The sequence below is a fragment of the Octopus sinensis genome, linkage group LG1, assembly GCF_006345805.1.
Source record: "Octopus sinensis linkage group LG1, ASM634580v1, whole genome shotgun sequence".
NCBI classification, from domain to species: domain Eukaryota; kingdom Metazoa; phylum Mollusca; class Cephalopoda; order Octopoda; family Octopodidae; genus Octopus; species Octopus sinensis.
Window position 1 is genome coordinate 193,705,153 of NC_042997.1, and position 9,063 is coordinate 193,714,215.

The following is a 9,063-nucleotide window of genomic DNA, read 5'->3' on the forward strand; positions in this document are numbered from 1 at the left end:
TAATCTTATCCGTAATTTCATTCGAAAATTGTAACTGTGTTAAGCTACTTCACCCTTTATATTTGTCTGTCCTTGTTTGTCCCCTCTTTGTAAATGCCTAAATGGCAAATTATATGAAATAAAGTAGCTTACTTACCAACCACATGGTTCTGGGTTCAGTCCCACTACGTGGCACTTTGGGCAAGTGTCTTCTGCTATAGCCTCGGGCCGACCAAAGCCTTGTGAGTGGATTTGGTAGACGGAAACTGAAAGAAGCCTGTCGTGTATATGTATATATATATATGTGTGTGTGTGTGTGTGTCTGTGTTTGCCCTCCCAACATCGTTCGACAACCGATGCTGGTATGTTCATGTCGCCGTAACTTAGCGGTTCGGCAAAAGAGACCGATAGAATAAGTACTAGGCTTACAACGAATAAGTCCTGGGGTCGATTTGCTCGACTAAAGGCGGTGCTCCAGCATGGCCGCAGTCAAATGACTGAAACAAGTAAAAGACTAAAGAGTAAAGAGAGAGCTGATTACACAACCATGAACGCCGTCCCTATAGATGCGTTGCAGTTACCCTTTTGATATAATTTGGTGATGTTGACTGTTGTTCTGGGATTTCTCCACTCAGCATCACTGTTCAACCCTTCCGCTGCCTCTTCACAATCCGCCACGCTGTAGTCCCATTATTTCGCCGTATTCTTTGTACAGTATCCAAAAGGCTGCCCGTTAATAGGTAGGGCACGGTTGTCACTCCGAATTACCTGAATACCCGTTGATTATTTTCTAAAATTAAATAAGTTCATTGATGGTTTGGGGGCAAAAAGAACAGTATTTGACTGGTACAATATATTACCCCCATGATTTCAAAGCGTACTTCTTACTCAGTCGGCCTCGCATGCGGCCAAATACAAAGGTTTCCATACCGGAAACTCGTGTACAGTACAGACTGCAGGTCTATTTCTGTGCTTGTTGCCTTGTATAGCCTCACAAATGCGTTTGATGCAGAATTATTTTCTATTTATTCCACATAGTTCTTTGTAAGAATTTTTTTCCTGCGAATTAATGACGGGAACGAGATCTTTATACAACCTAGTTACATTAAAAATGTGTTATGTAAGATGTTAAACATTTTACTTTGTTGATATTTAAGCTAAATTCCCTCAAGATCTATTGATTAAACTTCCATGTACTATCAATTTATTAAACTTTCATGTACCATTAATTCTTTCCTCATTAATTATGATCTCTCCCCCATTTCGTGATTCTGTTCTTTTCTCTACGATGAGCATGGCATCATATACTTTCCTTATCATCCCGTTTTCGTCTCCATTCTGCGCTCATTGCAACACAATTCTGCAGTGGTAATTGTTCCAATCTTCTGGCAGATCTGTTTTGAATTATTAAGGGAAATGTTTTATCTTGCATATATAATTGGACTAATTATTAAACATCACAAGTTACATTTAAAAGCAAACAAAAACCAGTTTAGAATATTTTTTTTTAAATGGGTGATACAAAAATATTTAAAAAATGAAATAAATATATAAAAACGATTTTATAAATGCAATTAAAATTTTGCTAATTGTGACTGTTTTAATATCATTGTATTTTAATTGTGTGTGTGTGTGTGTGTGGTGTGTGTACGCGTACATACATATTGTCTATGTACGTATGTATATGTGTATGCATGCACGTAAGTATGTCACTATTCAGTTTTATTTCTAGATCTCTTGCCAATAGAGAAAGAACCGGTTTCTAACCCAGATCCGAGGCTCCTTCATTGGAATTTCAACATCAACACAGGGGTATGTTTGTATTTATGTATGTATGTAAGTGTGTATGTATGCATGTATGTATGTATGTATGTATGTATGTATGTATGTATGTATGTATGTGTGTATGAATGTATGTGTGTATGTATGTATTTATGTATGTATGTATGTATCTATCTATCTATGCATGTATGCATACGCGCATATTTGCATGTTTTGTGCTATGTATGCCTTCTTATGCATATATTTGCATATCTAGACATGCTTATATATACTTAAATGATAAACTTCTGGAAAGTTTTACTGATTTTTACAGTTCCAGTGATTGATTGGATCTGTAGTCTTCCAATCAGCTTTCTCTTGTCTGGTTTTGAGAAGCCTGATTTCTCAAGATTGGTATTTAGGCAGTGTGTTACATATCCCACGGCCCCAATAATTGCAGCTATAAACCTGAACTTGTAACCTGGATAGAGTTACTGCAGATTTCTCAATAGTTCAGCGTAGGTATTCTCCTTTTCACTGATCTTCAGCTTCATGTTAGCATTCGTTGGGCAGTTGATTTCCACAACTGTACTCAGTTTCTCTTCTCTATCCCAAATCATTATACCAGGTCTATCGTGTTTACATTTTATTGAGGTTTTCACTGGGACATCCCACCACTACTCCTTATTATTATGAGTGGATATGGCTTCCACCATACTGTGGGTTCTTATTTCTTTGTCCTCGGGATTATCCTTTCGACGGATCTCGTTATACAGTTTCCTAGCGACAACATCATGTCTCATCGGTAGATAATACTGTAATGACATTTTCGAACACTTTATGATGTGGGTGATATTTTCCGTGTTAACTCCACAAAGTCTGCATCGGTTGTCACGTTTCACTGCTTTTCTTGCATCTCTGTCCTTCTTGTGCATCAGATATTTGGTTGATATTTCCTGTTCTTGGATTGCAAACGCATACCCTTCAAAGTGGGAGGTAATAATCCGTTTGTTGGGCCATGATAGACTGCTTTGATGATCAATGTTACTATCATCTCGGAGCTTTCTACTAGCATATCCATGCATGGTCTTCTGCGTATATACGTCCATCCTTTCGTCTGATGATATGTTGTGCGAGTGCCGTGTGACTTCTTTGGGCACGTATTCAAGGTTATCAGACAAGGAATGCTGCTGAAGGAATTGTCTTTCAAGTCTTCTGATGTTATCAGCCAAATGCATGCAAATATGGTCAAGGGATGCACTTCGTCCCTTGGTGATTAAAAGATGTTGCCGAAGGGATATGATACGACATTCAAAGGCATTTTAGATCGATGGTAAGCTTCTGCCGCCTTATTTTTTTTTAGGCAGAGGCAGTCTACGTATTACAGTCGTTTGGTAAGTGACTGGTTAATGGTTCTAATTCTACTTGCAAATGTGTGGTTATTTTATCCCCGTTCGGAACGTATTAAGCCTACAATTATATTACATTGAAAGTTCAAGTAGTTAATTATTTTACAATAATTTATAACCCTTTTACCCTTTTCAGTCATTTGACTGCGGCCATGCTGGAGCACCGCCTTTAGTCGAGCAAATCGACCCCGGGACTTATTCGTTGTAAGCCCAGTACTTATTCTATCGGACTCTTTTGCTGAACCGCTAAGTTACGGGGACGTAAACACACCAGCATCGGTTGTTAAGCACTGCTAGGGGGACAAACACAGACACACAAACACACACACACATACATATATATATATATATATATACATATATACGACAGGCTTCTTTCAGTTTCCGTCTACCAAATCCACTCACAAGGCATTGGTCGGCCCGGGGCTATAGCAGAAGACACTTGCCCAAGATGCCACGCAGAGGGACTGAACCTGGAACCATGTGGTTGGTTAGCAAGCTACTTACCACACAGCCACTCCTGCGCCTATAACTTTACAATAATTTACAATAATCTTACAATGATTTACAATACTCATAAAATTTCCAATTAATTTATAAGAAAATTGATACGAGACCAAGAACCACAAAATTTCTTTTATAATTGTACTTTTTCTAAACCGTTGGAATAAAATCGAAATGGAATAAAATCCATGTAGATAGTACTGAAGGTATAACCTTAAGGTAGAGCATCTATGAAAACTATATTGTTTGTTAGTTAGTTAGTTAGTTAGTTAATTTGGCTCAAAAGCAAATAGTAAGGCCATGTAGGGGGACATGGAGTTAAGTACAGGGTGGTGTTCATGTAAAGAGTTCAGGCCACTTGAGGTCCAGGGAGGCTTTGAACAAAGCGGTCGTCGGCATCTTCACCATCTCGTCTGGCAGCTTGTTCCACGGATCCGCAACCCGGACGGAGAAAGCTCCTCTCCTTCGATTGAGATGAAATCGTCGCAGGTAGAGCTTTTCGGAATGACCCCGCAGCCGACGCTCCGGAGCAGGAGTGAAGAACAGCTCTTTCGAGAGGTTACACTTCCCGCTTATGATGTTGTGGGCGAGAATGAGATCACCACGGCGGCGGCGTTTTTCAAGAGAATAAAGGTCGAGCGTCCTCAGCCTTTCTTCGTAGGACAAATTTTTGAGACCATGAACCATGCGGGTAGCCAGCCTCTGGACTCTTTCGAGGTGCTGTATGTCTTTGAGGAGATAAGGAGAAGAGGCTTGAATCCCATACTCCAATATGGGTCTCACCAGCGTGACATAGAGTGGCAGGAATATGGCTGCTGTGAGCATTCCGAATGAACGTCGAATCAAAAACAGAATTCCGCGCGCTTTGTTGGCAGCATGGACGCACTGGGCCGAAGGCGAAAAGGAGGAATCCACCAAGATACCCAGGTCCTTTACCTGATCGGTCCTCTCCAGCAGCAGACGACCCGGCTCGAAATCAAGTTGAGTTGCAGGAGTAGAGCCGACAGGCAGATGACAGCACTTTGACACGTTCAGACACAGGTCCCAATCGTTAGACCACTTCCAAATTTGGTGGAGGCATCGACGAAGATCCTCTATACTACCGCGAGGAGCGACCAGTTTGATATCGTCGGCAAATAGAAGGGTGTGTTGCGTGAGGTCGTCGGGCAAGTCATTTATGAAGACTAAGAACAACAAGGGCCCAAGCACTGAACCTTGAGGCACGCCACTGCTCGCACTGGAGACGTCGGACCGCGAACCATTAACTTGAACTTGGAAGGAGCGATCTGAGAGGAAGGCACCAACCCATCGTACAATATCCGGATGGAAACTATATGCTTGAAGCTTGACAAGTAGTAGGCGGTGGTTTACCGAGTCAAAAGCTTTGGCAAAGTCCAATAAAACGATGTCAACAGCATCACTATCATCGAGGATGCGCGTCACCAATTCTTCCATTACTAGTAAGTTGGTCAAGCATGATCTCTTCGGCACGAAGCCGTGTTGGGAATCAGTGATCGAGGCTGTGTTTAGGAGGTGGAGCATCATACTTTTCTTAAGGATGGTTTCGAACATCTTGCTGATTATTGATGTAAGGGAAACCGGTCGGTAGTTAAGCGGGTCTTCGCGGCTCCCTTTCTTGAAAATTGGGCAGATTATCGCTGTTCTCCGGTCTGCAGGTATAACACCCGTCGCCAATGACATATTGAATAGTCGTGTTAAGGGCTCGCAGATGACCGGAGCCAACGCTTTGATAACCCGTGGGTGTATGCCGTCAGGGCCGTGACCCTTGTTGACATCGAGACCTTGAATAACACGTTTGACTTGGTCCCGCGTGATGATCAATCGAAGCATTGGAGGTACCGATCTATCAAATGGAGGGGGTTCACGACCATCATCTTGTTTGAAAATAGTTGAAAATAGTTTGTTATACTAAGGCGGCGAGCTGGCAGAATCGTCAGCACGCCGGGCGAAATGCATAACCGTATTTCGTCTGCCGTTACGTTCTGAGTTCAAATTCCGCCGAGGTCGACTTTACCTTTCGGGGTCGATAAATTAAGTACCAGTTACGCACTGGGATCGATGTAATCGACTTAATCCCTTTGTTTGTCCTTGTTTGTCTCCTCTATGTTTAGCTCCTTGTGGGCAATAAAGAAATATATATTGTTTGTTATACACTTGTTACTGCTTATACCTACAGACTTAGCAAATATTTTTTTACTACTTCATGGGCTGATGTTTTACGAACGGAAGATAATATTCTACTTCACCGAAATATTGATATATATTCAAAAACAAAAGAAAGAGGAGTTATAAAATTTAGTAGCAAGCGTGTCAAGTTGTATAAGAAACGATTTTGAACGATATATTTTAGATTGGTATTTTGTTACGTCTCCATTTCTTCCTTTAAGGTTCTACATAATGATTATTAGCAAAGTATCGAGTTGCTTATAATGGCTTCTACCCCGCCCTTCCAACCACGAGATTTTGCGTCGATGTTAGAAATCAATAACTTTCGTGTATCTTTGATAGATTTTTTTCATATGTATAAATTTTGTATTATGTAATAAATGTTTGGTAACGTTTCTATTGTCTATCGTGCGCATGCAAACACGTACGCAAAAACACACATTCACGCGCCAGCGCAGACTAGATATGCATGCGTATCTATATATATGTGTATATATATAGATATGCCTATCCTTTTCCCGGCAACATGGGAATTTTAATGTATTTATGATACCGAAAATATGATATCGTGATGACGATGGTGATGATGATGATGGTGATGGTGATGGTGGTGGTGATGGTGGTGGTGATGGTGGTGGTGGTGGTGTTGGTGGTGGTGGTGATGGTGGTGGTGGTGGTGATAAGGATGACAGCTACAACCATGACGGTAGCGGTGGTGGTGGTGGTAGTGGTGGTGGTGGTGGTGATGGTGATGGTGGTGGTGGTGGTGGTAGTGGTGATGGTGGTGGTGATGGTGGTGGTGATGGTGATGGTGGTGGTGGTGTTAGTGGTGATGGTGGTGGTGGTGATGGTGGTGGTGGTGGTGGTGGTGGTGGTGGTGGTGGTAAGGATGACAGCTACAACGATGACAGTAGCAGTGGTGGTGGTGGTGGTGGTGGTGGTTGTGCTGCTGCTGCTGCTTGTAGAAGTGCTGGCGGTGGTTGTGACGATGACGATGCTTATGATGACGACGAGGAGAAGGAAGTGGAGAAGGTGGTGGAGGGTGGTGGAGGTGGTGACGACTACGACCCCGATGGTTATGGTGTTTATGGTGATGACGACTACGACAGCGACGATGACGACGGCGATGGTGATGACGGCGATGACGATTTGATAAGGATGATGACGATAACAACGACGATGTAAAAGTATTCATAAAAGTATTGTTTCCTACGACATGTCACTACGTGAATGGTATTTATTATATAATACAAATACAAATTATTCTGTTTATGATTACCATTTGAATGTTTGGTCGTTTCGTTTTTAAGAATACTAAACTATCAGAAATGATATTCGAATAAAATGGAAATGTAAAATTTTTCTAATTTTTTTAGTTTTCTTTCCTTTACTTCAATACAACAAATTCTTGATTCAGTTTCTATGTTAAAATTCATATTAACGCATAGGAGTTCAAAACTCAGAGTGAAACGTCAGCTACGATCTCTCTCTCTCTCTCTCTCTCTCGCACACACACACACACACACACACACACACACACACACACACACACACACACACACACACACACACACACACACACACATACAAACACACACAGGCACACACACACACACTCACTATTTGTCTGTCTGTCTCTCTCTCTCTCGCACACACACACACACACACGCACACACACACACTCACTATCTGTCTGTCTGTCTGTCTGTCTCTCTCTCTCTTGCACACACACACACATACAAACGCACACACACACACACACTCACTATCTGTCTGTCTGTCTGTCTCTCTCTTGCACACACACACACATACACACACACACATACACCGCATTTTAAAATTTTCTATTTTTTTATTTTTTCCATTGTTTTCTCGCCTCAACCTTTTGTTTAGAAGAACACAGGCACGAAAAGTTGAAGACTTTCCCATTTTTCTTGAGCGTCAAGCTAATACACCTTATTTGTTGCTTCTTCACCTATCTCTGCTTTTTGTACAATTTTGAACCATATATACATGCATGCATACATACATACATATCTACATACATACATACATACATATACAATCGACCGGCTAATACGTACATTACAAGTGCAATCTGTCAGTGGCAGAATAAAAATATGCAAGACTTTTCTCTGGTTCCAAATGGGAATTTGTGTCTGTGTTAACTACATCCCAAAGAGTGTGTATGCATCTCTGAGTGTGTGTGTATGTATGTGTGTGGCGTTTGTATATATATATATATATATATATATAAACATAGTATGTATGTATGTATGTATGTATATATATATACATATATGTATATGTATATGTATATATGCATATATATAAATATGTGTGTATGTATATATATTATACATATATGTATATGTATATGTATATATGCATATATATAAATATGTATGTACGTATATATATATACATATTAGGTATATGTAATATGTATGTATGTATGTGTATATATATATACATATATGTATATGTATTGTTATTATGCATATATATAAATATGTATGTATGTATATATATATACATATATGTATATGTATATGTATATATGCATATATATAAATATGTATGTATGTATATATATATACATATATGTATATGTATATGTATATATGCATATATATAAATATATATGTATGGTAATATATATATATGTATGTATATATATATATATATATATATATATATATATACACACATGCACACATATATATATAGAGAGAGAAAGAGAGAGAGGGGGAGAGAGAGGACAGACATACAGACAGAAAGATTCAGTACATGCATACATATATAAATACATATATATACAAGCAAAAGGACCAGGTTTCACTCGGGTTATAAACCCATAGCCTTAATACAGTACTCTTTGTAGTGTAATTTTGCGGAAAAATTGTCTTTCGGAGGGTTTGGAGGTCAAATACGTTGAATGCACACGAAAAAAAACTGTGGAAAAAAAATTATTTCACACCAAGGTACGAACGGGTTCTTTACGATATATTTACCCATGGTTATTTATTGACACACAAATAGACTAGTACAGAAGATTGTAAACAATGAAAGTAACTGTAATAATTTTTTGGTACCAGATATCGTTACAACGGTAAACACTAGACAGAATGGTTGACAAAATGAAGAGAGAATGATAGAGGTGTGACGTCGTAGTCGTCGTGATATAAAACGTCCTTTACTATCTCGTAGGCAACGAACGCGC